Source organism: Anser brachyrhynchus, assembly GCF_964034855.1.
Source record: "Anser brachyrhynchus genome assembly, chromosome: 21".
Lineage (NCBI taxonomy): Eukaryota > Metazoa > Chordata > Aves > Anseriformes > Anatidae > Anser > Anser brachyrhynchus.
In genome coordinates this window covers 5,230,197-5,251,304 of record NC_137714.1, presented here as the reverse complement: position 1 = coordinate 5,251,304, position 21,108 = coordinate 5,230,197, and the positions used below count along the sequence as shown (strand labels likewise).

The 21,108-nt window shown below is 50.9% G+C and overlaps 1 protein-coding gene across 3 annotated transcripts in view; it reads left to right on the top strand.

The window, feature by feature from the left end:
- Positions 1 to 9,021: 9,021 nt before the first annotated feature.
- SPSB1 (splA/ryanodine receptor domain and SOCS box containing 1) overlaps positions 9,022 to 21,108 on the top strand; it is a 39,403-nt gene continuing 27,316 nt past the window's right edge. The window contains exon 1 of one of the 3 annotated variants that reach the window (XM_080563699.1): positions 9,022 to 9,179. The gene's annotated coding sequence lies outside the window, so the exon portion shown is untranslated. Of the gene's footprint in view, positions 9,180 to 9,226; positions 9,471 to 9,506; positions 9,939 to 21,108 lie in introns of those variants that run through there. The other 2 variants (XM_080563703.1, XM_080563700.1) reach the window with 2 other exon arrangements.

The following is a 21,108-nucleotide window of genomic DNA, read 5'->3' as shown; positions in this document are numbered from 1 at the left end:
TAGTGTGTTTTAATTTCTTTCAAAGATTGGTGGTTATTCTGTGGGTTCGTTCCCCCCCCGCTTCCTTTGGGTGAGTGAAGCTCTAGTGGTACAAAGATGACCATGTTGAATTTTCTGTAGTTTAAAACCAGGAGCCTAAAATGTTCATTTGTACTGGTCACTGAGTCTTTTTGGTGTATGCGTCACCTGAACACCAGGGCTTTTCAGAGCAGCCAAAGCCCTTTCCAGGTGGAATCGCCCAGCACAACGCTGGATGCTGGAATGGCCGCCCCGATGGCGCCTTGGGGAGGTCTCCGTTGCGTTTCCGTAGATACTATCACCGTAGTACAGAGCTGCTTAATAACATAAACTTTGTAAAGCCATAGTTTGAACTAATCGACTCCAGATCTGGCAGCTGCAGTGATGCTGCTGAACTCCAGCACGATGCTGGCGTCACAGGCGGGGCCACGTCTCCTGTTTGGCCAGATCCATCCCACTCCCCAGGGAAAGGAAATCTCACCTGGCGCCACCCCGACACGAAACATGCAGGCACGGTGTGTGCCCTGGGCAAGGGAAGCTAGCAATTCTGTCCCACTGCCCTGGGGCAGTAGGTGAGGCCTCATTCCCCTTCCCTGACAAGAGGATTTAAATGAGATGTTTTCCTGCTGATGCACAAAGGCTCCTTCCTCCGACTGCAGTTGAAATGTGCTGCTGTTTGCAGACTCCTGTGGGTTTTCAGTGGAGTCTCTGGGCTGCTAACGTAGCAGGATTTCTGAAGCACCAAGCCATGGCGGTGTTTTCATTGTCCAAATCCTCTCCAGTGCTCTCAGGGGTATCTGGGTGCATTGCTATGGCATATGTATGGTGCTGCGAGATGTTCTTAGGGAGTGATGCTGAACTGCCTAAGCAGCCCATGCATCTGGAGATGACGTGCAGGTGAGGAGGCTTACCAGTCATGTCATAGGGCTGTGACAATGTTTTCCTACCCAGGTCAGAAATGTTTTAATTCTAGTTTAGAGAGAGTTTTGTTCTAGTTCAGAGATCCGTGCACGTCACTGAAGAGAGAGACTCACAGAGCAGTTACAGCATCACTGAATCCTCCCCAGACACAGCAAGTACGGGCAGGGGTTTTAATGCTTTTCAAAACAAAATTTTCGGTGCTGTGCTTGACTTCTCCTTTGGCCACAGTTAAGGGCAACCCTTAGAAGGATTTGTGCCTGCCTTAGCAGGGACTTGTTTTATTGCCTTCCTTACACCAAACAGGTGACCTTAAAAGGGGCAGTAAGGGAGACGGCGGGGAGTGAAAACCAGTACATTTCAGTAGGCAGAGCAATCCTGAGGCAAGCTGCCTCGTGAGATGTCTGTGGGTAATGTGAATCGATGCAGCTCGCTCCAGCCGCTCCCCTGCAGAGGGCTGGCACGCCGTCCTGTAGCAATGCAGCACTGGGCTCTCCCGCGAGCATCGCTGCAGACTGCGCCCGGCCGTGCCCTCACGCTGCTCCCTGCGGTGGGACACGCTGGCTCTGTTTGACAAATTGCTCTACCGAGAGGAATTTCCCGCAGAAACTATGTCCTGGTGGCGCTCCGAGCAGACATCGCCTCATTTTTTCCTTAAACAGGGCTCCCTTTTTGTATAGGCATCTCCTTATCCACAAAACAATCTGGGGCTTGTGTGAATGGTGTTTGGCTCTGAGCGGTGTTGCTGAAATGAGACCTGCGCACACAGAGACAAACTGTCGAGCAGGTTCTCTTCGGTGGATCCCAGCCTATTTTTAACAGGGTTCGGGCAATTTTTTTTTGTACATTGCTTTTCTTACATCGGGCGGATTTTACGAGCTGACGCAGTACTGTGTGCTTGAAGATTTGGGGAAGCTCCCCCCTGCTGCCTGCAGAAAGGAAAAGGATTGTGAGATGGAGGGGATGTGGGAGGTCAGATTTATGTCCCTTGCTGAGCCAGGGGACATGGACATGGGGGACTGGGGCTGCAGCTGGCACCACGCAGCTTACCTTCCCTGAAGGAGGGAAATGTGGGGTCAGATGCTAGGGAAAAGGGCAGCAGGCATGCAGGGAGAGGGAGGAAATACGAGGACGAGCCCCAGTGCTCTCAGTCTGCCTGGGGCGTGCGCATCCCACCTGGGATCGTGCCTGCGGAATGGAGCTGATGTTAAGCAGCTTGAGCTGGGAAAAACAAAAAGCAAAAAGGAAGGAAAAACCGTAGGTGACTAGGATTCTCGTGACTGCGTGGCTCCTGCGTGGTCCCGCTGGTCCACGGTTGGCAGCAGGGAGCCGCGGGCAGCACTCTGCCCTGACTCACTGCGGGTGAGTCACCTCGCTTGCCCGAGTTCCCCTTCCCTCTCGCTGTGCAGCAGTAGTAAATCAGCTGCCCCGTGGGGATACGAGAGGTTTGGAAGAGGCTGGAGGAAGGCTACTGGAGGAACGGAGAGCTGACAGGGTCCCTGTTGTGCGTGTCGGGTCACGTTCATCAAATAATATCAGGCAGAGTACTTGCCAGGGAGCAGCAGCAGTCAAAATCTTTTCAGCACGAAGCCAGGGCCTGTCCTCATCGCTATTATCTGCTGCAAGCAGATGCTGCCTGGCATCGCCTTTCCCAACAGCAGCATGACCAAAGCGTCTGACAAACAAACCACCCACATGCTGCAGTGTTTTGACTTGCAGGAGGATATTTCTGTGGATGCTTTTCTTGAGCTCCCCTCTGGAAGCAAGTAAGTGTCGGGAAAAAAATAAAAAAAAAAAAGAAGGGTGGTTTGGAGGTAAGCGTGCCAGCAGCAGAGGGTGCTGCTCGCTCAGGCTGCGGAGCTGCAGGCACTGGGGCTCCAGCCCTGGAGCTGCTGCAGGGCACAAGCACCCAGAGGAGACCTCTGAGCTGGGGCACAGCCAGCTCTGGCAGCCTGCTCACCCCCCCCAAGCTGCTCCACAGCTCCTGCTCCTCTCTTATCCCAGGTGCTTCCAGTTTTGGTTTGTGGCTCCCTTTCTTTTCCCCATCAAATTGGCCAGGCACTCATTTTTCTGCTTCCCCGCTCCCACTGGCTTCTTGTGCACAGCCTCCCACATGCAGGAGGCTGCAGCGCAGTAAGCAGAAGGAGCACTATGCCGTGCCCTTTTTACTGCTAGCAGTTGTGTCAGCCCATGAAGTTCCTGCGATTTTGGGAGTGAGCTCGGGGCACGTGTTCTCATTAAGAGGTAGAGCCACGTCTGTAGGACAGGTACCCCAGAGCCAGGCAGCCAGCTGCTGTTGTAAGGGTTGCTCCAAATAAAACTGGAGGTTTGGAGAACTGGGATGTTTGCAGAGCATCTTCTGCAGCCAAGTGCTCCAGAGCCGTACGTATCCTGTTCTTTAAGGCAGGCACTTCGCACCCAGCACCCCGTGCTGAAGCTGAAAGGCAGAGGGGCAGTGACAGGAGACATCACAGCAGGCCCCTGCTCACCCGGTGAACGTGAAACACTCTGTAGGCTTTCTGCAAAATACCTGGATTCTGGTCTGTTTTTGAGAAAGGGTTTCCTTTCTTTCCACAGCCTCATTTACTTGTGTTATAGTGGGCAAAGTGTTGTGTTGACTGAGATATGCACTCACAAGAAGAGATTAATGAAAAGGAAGATAACTTTTTTTTTTCTTCTTCTGTAAAAGGGCCCCTTGGGGATGCCTCTTTTTCCCTCCTCCATCCCACTCTTTTACTCCTTTTTCCACCGCACTGAGCCATCTTCCAGCTGAGGAGGGCCCGTTGATTGTCCTCTCAGCAGGCTTGGCAGGATTTCTACCTCATGGGGTTGCTGTTTTCACAGTCTCCTCTGTTCTGCAGCACACTGGGTTACTTTGGCTTTGTTGCTCTACATTACAGACACTCATTGTTCCCTATCTGTCGCATTGTCTCCCTTAATTCCCACAGGCAGAGCCTGCATGCAGCACGTACATGTTTCCGGGCAATGTTTAGTCTCTCTCTGTCTCTCCAGGGCACAGAAAGCTGCATGTTTGCTGCCTGCCTGTCTTTATACTCACCCCAAAATGCAAAGCAATTGGATCCCCTTTTTTTGATGCAGTCTGCCAGCCTGCTGCTGCAAGGTTAATATCAGTCAGGCATAAAGCATGCCTACAAAGCCTGCACCAGCCCGGGTCTCTGCTCTTAAGAAGGATTTTGATGCTTAACTTCAGACCTTCAAAGGGTTCCCTTTACTGGGAGGCGGGTGCTCGCCCATTTCCAGACCCCATGGCTAACCTACGACAGTGAAGGCTGAGCACCAAAAAGGAGACACGCCAAGTCATGTCTTCCCCACACCTCCCCTTTAAATAATCTTAGCATAAATTCACAGGGATGAGAGCTGGAAAAGTCTCTTCTAATCCAGACTTCATCCCCAGTTAGTTTTCCAAACAGGCTTAGAGGGATTCCATTTGCAGGCCATAAACACCAGCGTTTGTCAGCTACCCCACTCCGCCACTGTTTGCACTGCTGTTTGAAACGTAGAGGGTATTCAAAGCAAGCACGCGAAGATTAGCAATTCCTGCTTCTTAAGGAAGCAGGAGTCAAATATTAAGGAAATAAAGGGAGACAAGATTCTGCAGGAGCTGTGATCTCATCTGGCCAGGAGCCACCACATAGCTGAAAAGTTCTGCTTCAGCACTTGTCACATCTGGTTTCCTCCGACCTCCCTGCTGCCGTTATCCCCCTTCACCACCCCACCTACCCTTCCTTCTTTAAAGGACAGGGATCTCTGGTAGGGGAGGACACCTTTGCACAAGCAAATGTAAGAGTGCGAGATAGCCCTCAGCCAAAGATCAAGCTGGCAGTGGCAAGGTGCTCGGGGTGGGGTAATGCCCCTTTGGGGTCATCTGCCCCCGCATCTTAAAATACCACGTCCGATCTTCTTGCCAGCAGTCAGGGGACATCCTCACTTGCTGAGGGTAAAGCCGCAGTGTGGGCTGTCAAATCTGACTCTTTTTGGTGCCGAGATGTGTTTCAAACAAGATTTCTTGGAAAGCCACCTTCTCCTTTGATTTGTCCACAGGATTTACGTGATGCTGGTGCTAACAGGCTGTACTTCCACAGTGATTCAGCGGAGTGGACACAGCAGCTTTGGGTAAACTAAAACTGGCTTCTATTTACAGGATGGGTCAATAAAGGATCCGTGCAGCCATATGGCACTTGTAAACCTGCTGTTTTGCCAAGCTTCGATGTGGTTGCCTCAGTATGAACGGGAGATGAACTTAAGCAGTGTTAGCTGTGGAACAAAATACTCTGTTGCCATGGGTTTGTTCTCATGCGCTTGTGTCCATAATTGGAAGTCACATAAAGAAAAGAGGATAAGATAATCCTGAGCAAAGCAGCACTCACCGCCTTGGAAGTGACAAGATGATTGCTTCTCGTGGGAGAGGAGCTGCAGACTCACCTGGAAGGGCAGCTTAGTTTTTCTCCCCTTGGTTTAACATTCCTCTTGGGAAAAGGGCCTAAATTGCTGCAATATTTCCTTTTCAGGCTCGCTCTGGTGTCTGGAGGAGGCTGTCTGCCGAGGCCTGGATGGGTTAACGGGTATTACAAAACCAGCCTGAGTCCCGGGAGAGCTGTCTCCCATTCCTTAGGCTGTCACAGGTCCCCTGCCTGTGACCTTGGACACAGGCCTCTCAGTTCGAAAACAATAATACTCCTCTACTCGCGAGGGATGTAATGTGCTCTTGGCAAGATAAGTGAGTGCATAATGCACCACATTTTGTTTCTGAAGATATTTAAAGAAGTTTCACATGGAGTGCAGAGCCATACTGTAATCTCACAGTTGGAAAAAGCAATTGTCGGAGGTCACTGAAAGCCAGTGGACTAAGCAGAACAGGCCCGGCCCTGCCATGCCCGTCCCTTTTTGGTTGATACTGGCCTATGTTTTATGGGCAGCTTTAATAATTTAAGCCTTAGATGCCTTAGAAGACCTTGCTTTTCGTGCAACACTGAGATACTTTTGCCCTTTGAAAGACGCTTGGACACCCAAAATCACTAGTTGGGTTTTTTTTTGACATTTCAAACACAAAACTCGCTGTCTGTGAGGAAGAGGTGGAGTGAAATCGCATTGTGCCTTTTCCAGCTCATCTGATCCCGATCTCTTCCTGCAGAAGAAACGTATGACAGCTCATAGATCCTTCCTTTTTGTCCCGAGTAGCCCTGTATGGATTTAGCTGAACATAATTGTTCCCACCTCAGCTACCACAAGAAGCTGGCCCAAATTTTAGCTCCTTCAGGCTTCTTTCTCTCCACCCTGAACACGGAAAGGTTAGGGGAGCCAACACCCAGGCTGAAGGAATCATGTCACACCTAATGCTTTTGTCCTCGCTCTCCGCTTTTCCTTCTGTCTTGGCAGGGGCCTAACCTTTCTTACCTCGCTTTCACCGTTCGGGCCTCGAGAAAGCGATACGCGCGGTGCTGGGAGGCAGCTAGCACCGCTGCGGTGGAGTCAGCGCAGCAGCTGAATTCACAGGCAGACTACAGCCTGCCGAGTTTCCTGTACAGTTCTCAGACCTCGTTAACATCTTTCTCGGACTCAGTGATGACATGTCTGTGCTGCTGCTGAAGGTGCTCATGCTGTGCTGACCATTTAATATGCCCTGGGGAGCTGCGGCGAGGTGGGCCAAGGAGAACCTGCTTTCAGAGTCACCACGAGCGAGATCTTGGGCTGCCCTCAAGACCTTGGCCCCGGCCTTTGCTCTGTTATCCCCTGGAGCACAGCAGATGGGCAGGAAAGGTCTTGGGGCAAGAGGAAATTTCCCCATCCACATGTCTAGGCATCAAGAGTTACTGTCAGCCGGCTAATTAGCAACTGCCTTCCTAGATGACGAATCCACCTTAGCCTTTGCCCCACTTCCACCAGTCAGGTTCTCACGTTACAGCAGCCTCCCACCTTGGCAGTAAGGAAACAAAGCCTTCAAAGTAGGTGTACTTTAGTAGGTGTAGTAGATTGATTTACCTTAGGGGAGAATCTGGCCCACAGAGCTCTGATTCTGAGGAGCTTTGGAGTTTCCCTAGACAACACTCCAGTTTGTCTTGCTCTCCATTTTATGCCTAGGCGATACATTCCTCTAACATTTTTGGCACAGCCAGGGGAGATAGGAGAGACTTCTAAACAGTGGTGATAACTGGGAAAACTCTCCACAGACGGGGATGGATGTACAAAGAAAGCTGCAGGTGTGCCCACAGAAACCACCGGAGCCAGTTTGCAGCGTCAAAATCCTTCCTCCGCACGCTCCAAAAAATACTTACAGGGTCTGCGGTGAGTACAGGCCCAACTGCCAGAGATCAGGACAGTAACCTGCAGGAAAAGGGGGAGATTTGCACAATACGCTTGGGGGACCATTGCTCAGTAACTTCTGCTGAATTTATTGGAGAAAATTGACTGAAATGGCAGCAGGTATACGTCAAAGCAAAACAGTTTTGAAAAAGCTACTCAAACACCTATCTGTTTACCAGGAAACTTCTCCTATTTCTATCTTGCAGGGTGTGAAAGGACCTATTTGTGCTGTATCTACCAGCTCCCTGGTGTTTCTGGTCAGCTGGAGTAATAAATTTAATGCAATGTGAATGTGTTATTTAATGAACCACAATAGCTGGCACAGAGCGACAATTCCCCAAGGAGTTCAAAATATGCTTAACAAATTAGTGCCTCCATCCTGCAATGACACGAATGCACACATGAACTACTTCCCCTGCGTGCATTGCCCCATGGAGCACAACGGGATTATTGCCTTGCAACGGCAGGGGTGTTTTTGACTGCATGGCCAGAAAGGGGTGAGGAGGGGGTTGTTCAGCGAGTTACCACACCTCGGCCTTGGCATTGCAAGGTCCTAGGGAAGATGCAGCCTTATTTCTCCTGACAGTTCGGTGGGTTCAGCACCGTTCCCGACGCCATTATAGGTCACTGAATGCCCTGCTGTGAGCACCTTGCTGAAGAAGGAAGCTAGCAGTGGGGAGCATACAGTCCCTGGGGCCATGCAATTTCATCTCCACCCATCTGCAGCTACTCGATCTCTTCCTTGTAAGCACTGCTGTTATGTTGCAAGTTGTTCATCGATGCATGGCCCCCGAGCTGTGGCAAAAAGCCTGCAGCCTCCGCAGAGATCCAGCACCTCTGTATACCTGGGAATCGCCTTCCTCACTGCTCGCCTCCTGCAGCCCCTAAGAAGGAGCACTGCAAGGGGAAGAGTGGCTCATTATCCTAATTAGAAGGTAGGTAGGGAGGACACACTTGCACATTTACAGTTAAACCTTGAATTAAGGCCCTGTGCTGCAGCGGAGCTCCAGCAGAGATGAAAGCAAAGCCCTCTGGAAGCAGGGACATACAAATGAGGACGCACAAATGAACCCCGCTCCCTTTTTCAGGTGTGCCCCAAGACCACTAGTGATGAGAAGTGGCCAAGGCCCGTTGTTCATGTCCAATCCCCCAGACAATAACCTCGGTCACTGGCAGGGGCACTCGGTGTGTCCCGGCTCAGATGCCACAAGGCCGCCCCCCAAATCATTCTCGCCGCTTCCTGCAGCTCTCGGGTGGTCCCTGGAGCTCTCGCCTAATTTGCACCGAGTCACCAGCGTGTAGCTGCCAGCTGTATTGCTACACACTCTTTTTGTCTGGGAATACCGAAAATGAATCATCTCAAAGGGACATCGCTGACTCAAATTTGTCCCCAAACTCTCTTTGTGCACAAAGTCTCCGACGAACGGAGTTGTGCGTTGCGAAGAGACCCAACGGGGTTGTACTTCCTTGATTTACTTCTGTAAACAAATCGATCAGTTTTTTTTAAAAAAACCACACACAGCAGACACGCGTTGCCCGAAGCCTCTGCCATGCAAATATTACAGCTCGGCGTCAACCGAGGGCCGAACCCCCCTCAGAGAGCCGCCGGTCCCCCTCCTGCCCGCCGAGAGGCCGCCGCCTCGCCGCGCCCAGGCCCGGGGGCTCCTCACGGGCCCGCAGCCGGCCGGGGCCAGGCCCGGGGCCGGGCCCAAGCGGACCCCGGGGGCCGGTCCCGGGGCCGGGGCGGTCTCGGGGCGGATCGGGGCGGGCTGCGGGCGTTATTTGTGCCATGTGACGGCGGGAGGAGCCGCGGCTGCAGCCTGCCCGCAGCCCGCCCAGCCACGGGCGCTGCGCGGCGCGGCCCCGGGAGCAGGCTCCGGCGGGACCCGGCGCGGCCGCTGCCATGGGGCGGCCTGCGGACGGTAGGAGCCGGCGGCGGCGGCGGGGGTGTTTCTTCCCTGGGGGTGGCGGCCACCGGGCTGCCGAGGCCTCTCCCCCGCTTCCTTCCCCTCCTTCCCCTTCCCATCCCTCGCAGCGGGGCGCTGCTCCCCGCTCCCCGGCCAGCGCGGGCTGCGTGGAACCGGTGCCAGCTTCCCGAAAGATAAAATAAGAATTAAAAAAAAAAAAAAAAAAAAGCAAGCGCTGGGCTCAAGCCCGGCTTTGTGACCCGGAGGTGCAGCCGGGGGTGGAGGTGGTGAGCGAGGCTCAGCTCGGTAAGGAGGTCGGGTTGTTTGCTCGGGGGTTGCGGTGCTGCTTTGGTGGTCTCTGGAGCACGGGCCTAATGGATATCGGCCTTTTTCCGACATAAACCCGTGCCAGTGTGATAGGAGCCTGTGTAATCCTCCATCCGAAGTGCCTAGCGTTGCTCGAAGAACAACAGAAGCACGCCGTCTGCTCCCGCTGCTGCAGGATGGACGTGGGCAGTCAGTGCGGCTGGTGAGCGGCGGTGGCCATGCCTGGGCAGAAATCTATGAAGTGAGCCATTGCTCAAGATAAGGAAGTTTACAAAATGATTATAAAGATGGAAGTTGCTGCCTTGGAGATAGATTGGCCTTTCTTTTTCTGATAGCGATGCAGGAAGAGTTTATGACCCTTTTGTCCCAGAAGCAATCTTTCCTCAGCAAGAGACCTGGATGGGGTCAAAGTACCTATCTCAGCCTAGGAAGAAGGCAATTTCTGTGGTGAGTTGATAGGGAAGCTACTGGGAGCGTGGTGGGGCTGTGCTACTGTTTACCAAGTGAATGGCAGCGCTGAGAGGCACTTCACTGGCTTCTGGAGGAGCCCTCCCCGGCCAACCGGCTGCTGGTGCGCCCGTCTCCTCCCTGCTCCGTCAGTGTGCCTGGCCTCCGGCCCTGTCATGGCTCTGGGGCGTTGTGATGATGGTTTCGTAAAGCTGTAATTTATTCTTCCCCCCCCCCGCCCTTAGTTTTGCTGAAGACAAGGGATGAGCTTGAGCAGTCCTCTGGGGGGCATTGTGTTGTTGCAGTACATCAGCAGCAGGCTTTCGCAGCCGCTCTCCGGCTGGGGAGGTTACTGAATCGCACTATAATGTGACTGAAGTTTGTTTGTAAACTTACGTTAGAGATGTGGTTTTGTGTTCCAGGAACTGGCTAGCTGAGATGTGCGGTGTCTGTGTGGAGTCGGATCGCTGCAGCTGGGTCCGGGATGTGGAAAATGTGCTCTGCTTGCTGCTCTCTTGTCTCGTCCTGGCCTCCTATATTTCCTTTCCTCAAAGTGAAAGCAGTCTGCAAGGGCTGCTTGTCTCCTCGAGTCCCTCTTGTGAGGGATAATTAAATTCATGAAGTCACCTGAATTATAAATCTGTAGATAGTGAGCCAGTCTGCATGCTATGCCAATCTTTGTGATTTGAGTGCAGACTGCTGATGGTTAGTCTTCACGTTTCAGTGTTTCTGAAGATCGTAAGATGTGGAAGAGAGCATGCCCTGTGGCTGAGGTCTGTCTCTGTCAGATTTTGTGGCTGGTGCCACTGAATACACTGGAACTGGCACCTGATAGCCAGTACAGACTGGCTGGCTCTGATACACCAGTGTGAGGTTGTACTTACAGTTTTGGGCGGAAATGTACATGTTCTGACTCAGTCTGGAGTCAGGGCTTGTGCTGACAAGGGGAGTGAGGATTAACTGGTGTTGGCAGGGAGCATCAATGAGATGACATCAGCTGGGATGTACAGTGATGCTCCACTGGCACAGCTTATCTTGCCGTCCTATGCAGGGAGGCTTCTGTTAACTAGTAGAGTGATGGTAGCATTATAGCAATAAAGAAACATCTTATAGACCTGAGTGAATTATACTAACGAGGCCTGTTGTGGTATGAGTTGCCTGAACCTTGACCGTGCTGAAGGCTGGTATATGTGGCTAGCTGTGAAACCTGCTGCCCTCCTCCTCTGCGTTTGCGGGCATGTGACACGAGCTAGCAAACTCATCTGCTAGTACAAGATAGGAGTTAGACATCAGTTGCTTCCAGGCAAAGCTGTGTAATGCCTGCAGAATAAAAGTGAGTAAGTGTCTGAGAACCAAGGTTACCAAACTGTGGTCGCTGGATGCTTTGCTGGTGGTCACCATCGATTGGGTTGATGTCAAGGTGTTGACTCACTTCCAGTCACTACACAGCTCTGAGCAGCAAAGATCTTCCCTTGAGTTACTCTTCCATGTGAGTAATTGCTACAGCTGCCTCTGTTTCAATAAATAACTGCTGGGGTGGAGGGGAGGGGAGTGCAGTTGTCCTTGGCAGAGATGGGGTATGTGTTACAGGAGATGGCCAAACACTTGGTGAAGTGCAAGGCTGAGGAAAGCCTAGCTTCAAAGTTCTGGTTTCCAAGCTCACGGGTGCAGGCTGGGGAGACCACAGTTAACAGGGTTTCCTCATGGACTACTAAAGCAGCATCACCTTTTTTTAAAAAAGAAAAGGGGAAGAGGCATAGATTCACTAGCAGCTCTGCACCACTTGAACCTTGTAGGTTTAGGAGCTCCTGAGCTACAGTAAGTCAGCCTGCTGGGTTGATCAGGAAACTTTCTTCCCCCAATCATACTTCTGGGTGAGGTGGGGTTATCCAGCACTCTTGTTGGGCAGCTGAGTATGATAGGAGACTGAAGGAAATTTGCTCTTGTGAATTTCCCTCCCAGGGGATGCCCTTGTGAGGGAATTAGTGAGCTGTAAAACTTAAGTATACTGTATTAAAGCTCAAAACAGGACAGGAAGCTTGGGGGCTTGCTTTTTTTTTTAAGAACATAAAGTGAAGTCCTGTCAAGTCTAGATGAGAGGTGCAGCAGTGATCTTCAGAGCTTCAGTCTGTCGTAGTGCTGTGCTGGGCCAAAAAAGAACACCTGTTTCTGGCTTATGGGTAAAGGGTGGCTTTCAGCAGTTGAGCTTGTTGATTTGTTCTCGGCACTCCCAGGCTGGGAGCTATTGACTTTCTGTTTAGTAAATGCACATACCTGTCTAGTGCTGTGGACTGTTTATTGTGGCTCAGGGGAAAAAGTGTTGTAACATTTGGGAGGCAACAGAACTGCTTGGTATTGCTGCAGCATCCAAGAAAAAGCTTTAAAAACAAGCACAGATATTGAGACATCTGAAATTACCTCTGACTCAAGCTGTTCAGGTTATTGACAGCTGTGCGTGTCGGACTAGGCACGCCTTTTTCTTAGACTAGGGGATCAAAGGGGGTGTGGATCAACTCTAAATCAAGCGGAGTCTGATCTTGTTCAGTCACCCACTGAACTTAGTCCTTGTCCGTATGGATTCTCAAACATGAGATCCTAATGGCTTGCTGATCTTTTTCACAGAATCACAGAATCGTCTAGGTTGGAAGAGACCTCCAAGATCATCTAGTCCAACCTCTGTCCTAACACTAACAAGTCCTCCACTAAACCATATCACTAAGGGCTACATCTAAATGTCTTTTAAAGACCTTTTTAAAGACTTTTTGCAGAACTAAAACTTGCACACATGTCCAGTGACAGGGGAGATGCTGGCTGCTTTGCCCAGGCTGCAGCTGATAGTTTCAGAGCTCTTCTGACTTCCACTTTGGCAACTGCCAGACTTTGCTTAGAGAAGTGTGAGAAGTGCCTGGCTCGGATGGGTTTGTGCTGTCTGCTCAGCATGCTGTTGATTTATTTGAACTCTTGGTACACAAGTGCTGTGTTTTGGGTGGGATTGAGGGTTGGGAATAGCTTTAAAAAAAGATGAGAGAAATCCAGCTAAGGGTTCTTGCTTACTTCCCTGGGTACAGTATAACTCTTCCCTTCTTGCTGGTCTGGGGATATGGGTATGAACCATCTGTGTCTGCTGTTTCTGAGCTTCACAGAACCACATTTGAAGTGGATAAAGTACCTCAGCTGTGAAAAGACACACGGTTAGTGATATGGCTTCTGAGCTAGTTCAGAGTTGATCTAAAATCTTATTAAAGGCTAAGGTTTCCCTTCTTACTGCTAGGAAAAATCCCCTCCATTGTCTAGACTCTGCTCTTGCCTGCAGGTCTGTATGGAGCGTGGCTTCTGGAAACGGGGCCAGTCACCCGGCGAAAACCCTTCTAGCTCAGCAGAACAAGGGGAAACTCAGGGATGCTTGCAGTGATGTGTGATGGAGATGTAGCCTTGTTATATACACATGGCTTTGCACCTGGGAGGAGTGTAAACCAAGCCGTCCGAAGGCTGCACGCGTGCTGCTGGAAAGCAGGATGTCTGGCTTGGTGCGTACCACGGGGGGAACTCATCCCATGTTCTTGCATGTCTGCTGCTGCTTTTGCGGGCCTCATAGCTGGGAGGTCAAGAACAGTGTTACCTGCTCTGGTCCTGCCCTCCCCCCGAAGGACAGGCTGCAGCACTGAGCTTCTGCTGTGTCTCTGCAGAAACAGCTTCGCATAAATGTCTCAGGGAAGATGCTTGAGAGCGAGCGGATGGGTGGCTGTCAGTCTCGCTGTTTCACTGACCTTGCTCTGTCCAGGTTGTCTTTCCTGACAAACTTGCAGTGCTGTAGTAAACACTGATGCATGTGTTGGTGAGGTGTTTGCTTAGCAATTCTTTCCTGGCTTAGTTTAAGGCATTGATATTCTTGGGGGCAGTGAAACCTTGCTGCTGGTCAGTGATTGGAATAACTGACCGAGTGCTGAAGTGCCAACAAATCCCTGTGTGCCTTACAGGCAAGGCCCGACTTCCCTCCCTTGCAGTCAGTCCAGCTGGATGCCGCTTTTCCTTCTTAAAATGCGAAGGCGTCTTCATGTCAACCAAAGCATCTGTTGCAGATGCATCCCATTATTAGGGATTTAAAAGCCAGCGACTCTGAGTCCTGGCTTCTTAGCTAGTCGCTAAACAATCCGTCCCCATCCCCCTGAAACAAGGCTGCAGCGGGAGCTTGAAACAAACCTGCTCTGAGCTCTGGAAGCGGGCAGAGCTTTGATCCCGGAGAGGCTCAGGAGTGACTGGTGCTCCGGAGCTGCCCATCTGGAAAGAGCGTATGGCTGAGGCATGTTTTTTATACTGAGACTGTGGTTTAAAATTTAATTCTGGGCCTTAATTGGGTATGGGAGCTACTCTCTGGCAGCTGTGGGTGACACAAGCTGCCTCAACTCTTTGTGTAGCGTTTCAGGGATGGAAATGCAGGCAGACTCTCCCTGATAAGATAGATGTGGTGTGAGCTGGATGCTGTCATGGTGTCCACCCCCCTTGGGGGGTGAACAAGGATCCTGCAGGACATCAGCTGAGCTGGATAACATCCTGCTCTCGAGTTGTGACTGAGTAAAACTGTCCTAGTGCGGGCAGCCTTTGCAGATGCCCCTTCTTTGGGCAGAGGATGGAGAGAGGAGCGGTTTCTTAGCCTGTTCGTTGTTTGTGCTCTGGGCATGGACTGCTGGTACGAGCAGCTGCAGGCTGGTGAGATGGGTCTTGGTGCTGTTCCATGACTGCTGGGGATGGTCCTCAGTTCTGTGCTGCCCTGCCTGGGATCCAGAGCTTTCCAGCTGGTGCTCGTAGCAGTCTGACAGGGTTACGGGTGCCCCAGGGAGTGTGGTTTAGAGGGATGAGCACAGGGCTGCGAGCCAGGGACAGCTGTGGGCTAATCCTTTCTATACATCTGGCTTGATGTGTGGCCTTGCTTCAGTCACTGAATGTTCGGCTTGAGGGTTCTTTAGAAAGGGAGAAAAAGTAACGTTTTTCTTACATGATTACCTTTGGCAGGGATGGATGCTAATACCAGGCTTTATTTAATGGTTTCTGCCCCGTGGCTTATGCAAGCGGTTGGTATTGGGTGGATTTACGGTGCTGGGGTGGGGAAGGTGGGAAATGTCTTCCTTATCCACAGTGCAGAAGTGCCCCAGCTGGGAGCAGGGTGCTTAGCATGCTGCAGGCTTTCTGTTCGTCCCCTGGTGACGGGGCCTTGCCTCCCTTCTGTTTTTCTGTGTTGTGTTTAAGCAGGGTTCAACTTCAGCTTTAAGGAAGATTTTTGGATGAACATCTGACCTTACTAGAACAGTCACCTGTCCTTGCCTTACCTATCCTTAACCCTGGAATCTTTTTCACTAATGCTTGTCTACTTCTGGCTCCGCTGGTTTTTCTCTGCTAGGAAATGTGAAGACAGACTTCGAACCAGAGCAGTGCTACTACTGTATAACGCTAAAGCTCTTAACCTGCAAAACTTCCCCTGGGAGCTGGAAGCTTTTTACTCTTACAGAAAGGAAAACACACAAACATCTGCCTGATTTCAAAGTGAGAGCAACAACTCTTGACATGAGAGCTTGGGGGCGGAAGGTGGTAATGTCTGAATATGGGGTTACCAAACATGGGCTTTTTTCTTTTAGGCTGGGAGGGGAATTTGATGAAGCTTGTAAGTTGGAGCAGCTGTGTAGATGTTAGTTTCAAGCTGCTTTCTTTGGATAGCTGGTATGTTATCATGTCAGGAATCTGTCCTGAGGAGATCCCGGATGGGGCCTTGACACCATAAATGTACAAAGGCACTCGGTTGCACAAAAACTACAGAAACAACTTAGTTCTAAAGAACGTGAGCCACTGATGGTAAGCAGCCAAGAAAAGCAAGCAAGGGCTAAGGCCAAGCTGTTCTCTACATGAGCAGGCTACATTGGTCTCAGATGTTTAGAAATCCTTAGTTTAAGCTTTTGGCAACTTCGCTGTGGATAACTTCTGGTTTGAATGGCCTGTTGGAAGTTAAACTCTACATTAAGCAGGGATGTGAAAAATGCCTGGATTCCAGCTATGGTGTCCTGAGGCTTGAAGGAAGTCCTGGAGTTTGCCCAAGCGCAGTTCTTTCCTAGACACCCTAATTCATCGTCGTGTTGGGCTTCGGGAGCCCCGGGTTGGTAGGGATGTAGCCTGGTGAGCTGTGCTGCAGGGAAGCAAGCAAAGCTTCTTAGTGAAGGCAATGATAACCCCTGAAATGCTTCCAGTCTTGGTCCGTAGAGGAATCGGGACGCCGGGTATGTGGTATGGAGGGGCTGGTGCTGTGTTGTCAGCAGTTCTGCCTGGGGCTGTCTTTGATGGCCAATTTTCCATAGCTATTTAAAGACCAAACATGTCATCTTATTGAACCTGGGTGTCAAGAGAGGGATTGCCTTGTCCCATTTCAATGCCAGGGCACTGGTGCGTTTGGGACTTGAAGTTTCGGGTGGTGCCCGTGTCAATAATTCCCTGTAACTTAAGCTGAACTTCGACAGTTAGCACTGATGCACCAGCTCTGTATGGCAGTTCCTAGAAGAAGCCTGCTGGCATTTCAGCTGAAAGGAGGTTTGGGGTCTGTATGAATACAGAAAGCACCTGGCTTATCAATGTAAGGCTCGCTTGTATGGGCACGGAGCATAGCTATCTGTTCTGGGGTTACGCGGTGGGCAGGAGCTGCCGCAGGTTGATGTGTGCTGCTCTTACCGACAGCTTGCTGTCACAGCTCCGTGGTCATGACTTGAGGGCTTGGCTTCCTCTCCTGATGTCCCACGCAGTCTCAATGGGCTGGGGTTTTCCACGCGGCGTGTTGTGCGCTTCCAGCTGGAACAAAATGGAGCTGGGGGGTGGGAGTGAATCAACCTAATGAATGTTTCTTTTCTGTGAGCCAGCGCGTTGCTTTCCTCCCTACTACATAGCAGCTTTCTTGGAGTGCCGTGTCCCTCTTGCAACAAGGATCAGACAGACATTTATAAGTGGTTTCAGCCTCAGACTTGGCTCTGGGATTGATTCAGGCACATGCATCTCTTAGATCTTGCTAGCATAGCTTAGCTTGCAGCCGAGGAGGAAAAGGGCAGAAGGGCTGCACACATGGCACTGATTCCGGCAGGATATTGCTGTAAGGTTAGGTATGTGGCACGCTGTCTTGCCAATGTTCAGCTGCTGCTTGCATTTGTACGAGTTAAAAAGGGGCTGTTAATCTGCTGGGTAGTGGCTGCGAGCGTGGGGAACGGTGAAAAGCCAGGGGAGCAGAGGCAGAGCAACAACGTGGTGTGCTACTGGTTGTCCAGGCTGTGGGCTTGACTTGCTGTATGTTGGCGTTTGGGAGAAAAAAAGGGACAAAGTTTGTGTCTTACGTTTATTAATATGAGCGTACTTCAGTGGCCGAGGATCATCCTGGAATCTGGAGACGCTGTGTTCTTCGTATATGCCTCGGTTTATCAGCTTCAAGATACACTCAAGGACCAGCGTGCTGCGAAATAGTTAGACTTCCTGACCTGTTTGCAAGAAGCAGATGTCGGAGGAACGGAGCTCCCCTGGAAGGTTGATTCTGCATGCTTCCACAGCCGAATCTCTCCGGTCTTACTGAGGTACTGGGGTTCCTCACGTGCTTCTGGTCCCCTGGGGATCAGAAGATGAAAGATGTTGCCTTCCGGAGAGACTTGTGGAGGAGCAGGTCGTATGTGCCCACACAGGCCTGGATCTGCACTTCTGGCATGAATCACATCAAAACTCCAGGCCCGATAGCTGAGTAATCGGGCTGGTGCCCAGCTTGTGGACCCTGAACTGGATCTGCAAGAGGCACAGCTCTGTGTCAACACGTTAAATGGGAGGGGACACCTGACTAGAGTGAGCCTGGAAGGGGCCGTAACCCACATCTGCAAGCAGGCTGCGGTTGTGCAACTCCCCTCGTGCTTGTTCCACAGCCAGGGCAGTGCTGCTCCACGGGGGGAGGCTTGCCAAGTGTGCTGTGCCTCTCCTGGGTGGCAGAGAGGCCCAGATGTTTACCTGCAAGGAGTTCGAGTGAATCTGCAGGGTTAGCAAGGTGGTTGGTCTCAGAAGAGAATTTCGCTGCTAGGTGTACTTGTGTAGTCGCTTGGTGGTGCTTTCTAGAAGGGGTTTCTGCTCTTGATTGATTTAGTGGTGACTTGTGATGTGCCTTCAGCCTTTGCCCTTTGCTGTAGGGATGCAGTTGTCAGTATCCAGTGTTTCCTTCCCAGCCAGATGGCTCTGGGTAGAAGAGCTCAGCTTGCTGCTGTGGGCACTATCGTATGGCAGCACGCTACCAGTGGGGGTAAACAGGACTTCTGTTGACAGGTGGGACACATGCAGTGCCCCTCGACTAAACTCAGCAGGTAGAAACAGGTTTGGGCTCTGTGCCAGGGGGGTGGCGTGGCTTCTGGTATGCGTCAAGGAACACACAAGAGCGGAGTGCATGGCTTAAGCTCAGCTGAACTGTGTTTTTGTGGGATAAGTGCTACAGCACTCTTCGGCGAAATGGGAGCAGGATGACTGGCAATGGTTTCGCTGTTGCTGGGAAGAAACAGAATTGAAGGGCTCTTAGTTTTAAGTGGGAGTGGGAAGAGGCTTCTTGATGCAGGTGAGACCTCAGGGGGCACTGGATGTGCTGTAGACCATCTATTAAGACAGATGGCAAATACCCCCTGTGTGTTTGAGGTAGGAGAATTGCTGTCAATCTAACAGTCATTAAGGTGTGCAGGAAGGATAGTTTCGTACCCCAGTACATGTATGAGTGCATTGCTCCAAACGTTACTGGCATTAGACTCTCTTCAGACCTTCACCAAAAAAAAAAACCAGCCAGTTCCTGGTCCGGACCACTCTTGAAAGAGCTCTTGGCCTCGTGGGGATCCTCATGCCAAGGTGTCAAACAGCACAGCAGGAGGCCCACCACTGGCTTTACTGACACAGCCTTTGTGCTAATGAAGCTTTCCATACCGTGTTAATCTCGTTTCGGCATCTCTCAGCCACCCACAAAGCAAGCTGGTCCTGGAAATCCTGTCTGACCCACGGCTGTGCTGCTGAATGGGCATCGAGTGGAAGCTGTCATTGTCCCCGAGTGGACAAAGCAAGCGGCCCAGCAGGTGGCAGTGGTGAAAGAGGTGGCTTTGCAGGTGGCTGAATGTTGCCCTGTTTGTCTGCAAGCCTGACAGAGCAGCTGGGCGGTCTAATTCGTACATGCCCGCGTGCATTTAGCTGGGGTTTCTGTAGCCAGCTATTTTGAGCTGTAGGACAGTATCACCAGAGCAGTGGGGTCATCTGCAGGGGGTGGCTGGAAGGTGAAGTCAGCTCGTGTTCTCGCTGAGCATAGGAAGTGGTGGTGAGTGTAACAAACCGATTGTAGAAATGAAGCTGCAAGGTGAGCTTGGCGTGGTGGGAGGCTTTTAAGGCAAAGCGCTGGGCGTGGTGGCTGCAGTTGAATTTCTAAGCATTGGATATCCTAGAGAGCATGCATTTATTCCATGTTTGGGTGGCTGTGGTGCACTGAACAGTGGGTGGCAGTGGCCACCTTATTACTCTTAAATTGGTGCTTGTGCACAGCAGATCAAGGCGAAGCTGTAGGAGCCATCCAGGCTCGTTAAAAGGAGCAAGGACTTCAGTGGCAGCTGAAAAACAGGTGAACGTGCTTGCTAGGGCTGGTCGGCCTCTGCCAAAAGACAAGCTTAGATGTTGAAGGGATCTAGCAGCTAACACAACTGCTCGTCTCTGGAGTTCTTACTTGCTGAACTCTGAAAATGCAAGGCAGCTTTTCATTTCTGCTTGTTCCTAGGTATGCCGCATCTTGAGAACAGATCTCTTGATTGTTCCTGTAAGGTTTCTTCCTCTCTATATATACTTCTTAAGCTCTTTTAATGTGCTTCAAACTTGGTTTCCTAATTGGAAACTTTCCATTGATGTCATGGGAGCTTTCTGTGGCCCACATCAAATAGTTCGGTTCACCAGGAATTAAGTGACTGTACAAATGTTTATATTAAACACTTATTTAGAAGGCATGCTGATTTATGAGGACCTATGATGACTTTGGTATGTTGGAAGGATAGGTTGACTGTGCAGGCTTTTGTGTTGCCTTTGAACTATAAAAGTTCTGGCAGCTGTTTAATGCCCAGATAAGACAACTCAGGCGTGCTTACATCTAATCAACCTGCCCCATCACCGGCTCCTGTGCTGTTTCCTATCTCTGGCACTGGAGAGGCTTTTTTTGAATGGTTAACCTTAATGGAAAGGGCTCAGACAGCCATGTCTGGAATAGTCCGAGCAGAAAGCTAGCTTAATTACAGGTACTGGAATTTCTGTTTTTGAGAGGAAATCCACAGTTTAGTCTGCTGAGAAGCCCTAGGGAGGGAAGGAAGAGATGGTGAACATGTGTGATCTTCAGGCTGCTTACTCAGGCTTCTGTGGTGGGGTCAGGGTGCTTGGAAGCTGGGAACAGAAAGGATAAATACTGTCTTAGCGCCCCCCGTGACCAGACCTCAGATGCTGAAGAGTGGCCACCTCTGTCCTTCCCTGGAGGAGATTGTAAAGGTCTTTCCTTTAGATTAGGAAGAAGCACAGAGGTGCTTGGGGTGTTAGGGAACTTTCCTTAAACGTCATGTGCTAGTAGCTACCTTCTTAGCAGTAGATTGTCTTAGCGTCTAGCTAAACAAAACCTGTAACATGCCCATCAGTCAGCTTTGCAAGACTTCTCCCTGTGGAATGAGCAAGTCCAGTCTGTGCTTCTGAGATGGGCTTTGTGGAAAACTTCCCCTTCTTCCCCAAATTCTGCCCTTCCCTTTGCAGAGGGCAGAATACCTTTAAAAACCTTCATGTTTGTACCTAAACCGCAGGAAGAGCAAGGCTTGATGCATGGCTTTAATATCTGGAATTGAGCTCAGTGGTGGGCAGAATCTTCTCAGGGTTGTTGCTTGGCCATGAAAACAGGGTAGCTGCTTCCTGCCTGAAGGAGGAGATTACATTCCCTTTACATGAACTTTCTTTATGGTATCTTTTGTGAAACTGATACTTTAAGAGTTGTCATGGCTGCTAATTGCAGCCTTTATGTGTTCCAGCGTCATGTTTGATGTAACCGTCGACGATGCTGAGCTAGGAGGTTTTTTTGGAAAAAGATGATTTAGGAGATCTGTTCTTGTGGCTGGGGCTGAAGATGGGCTGC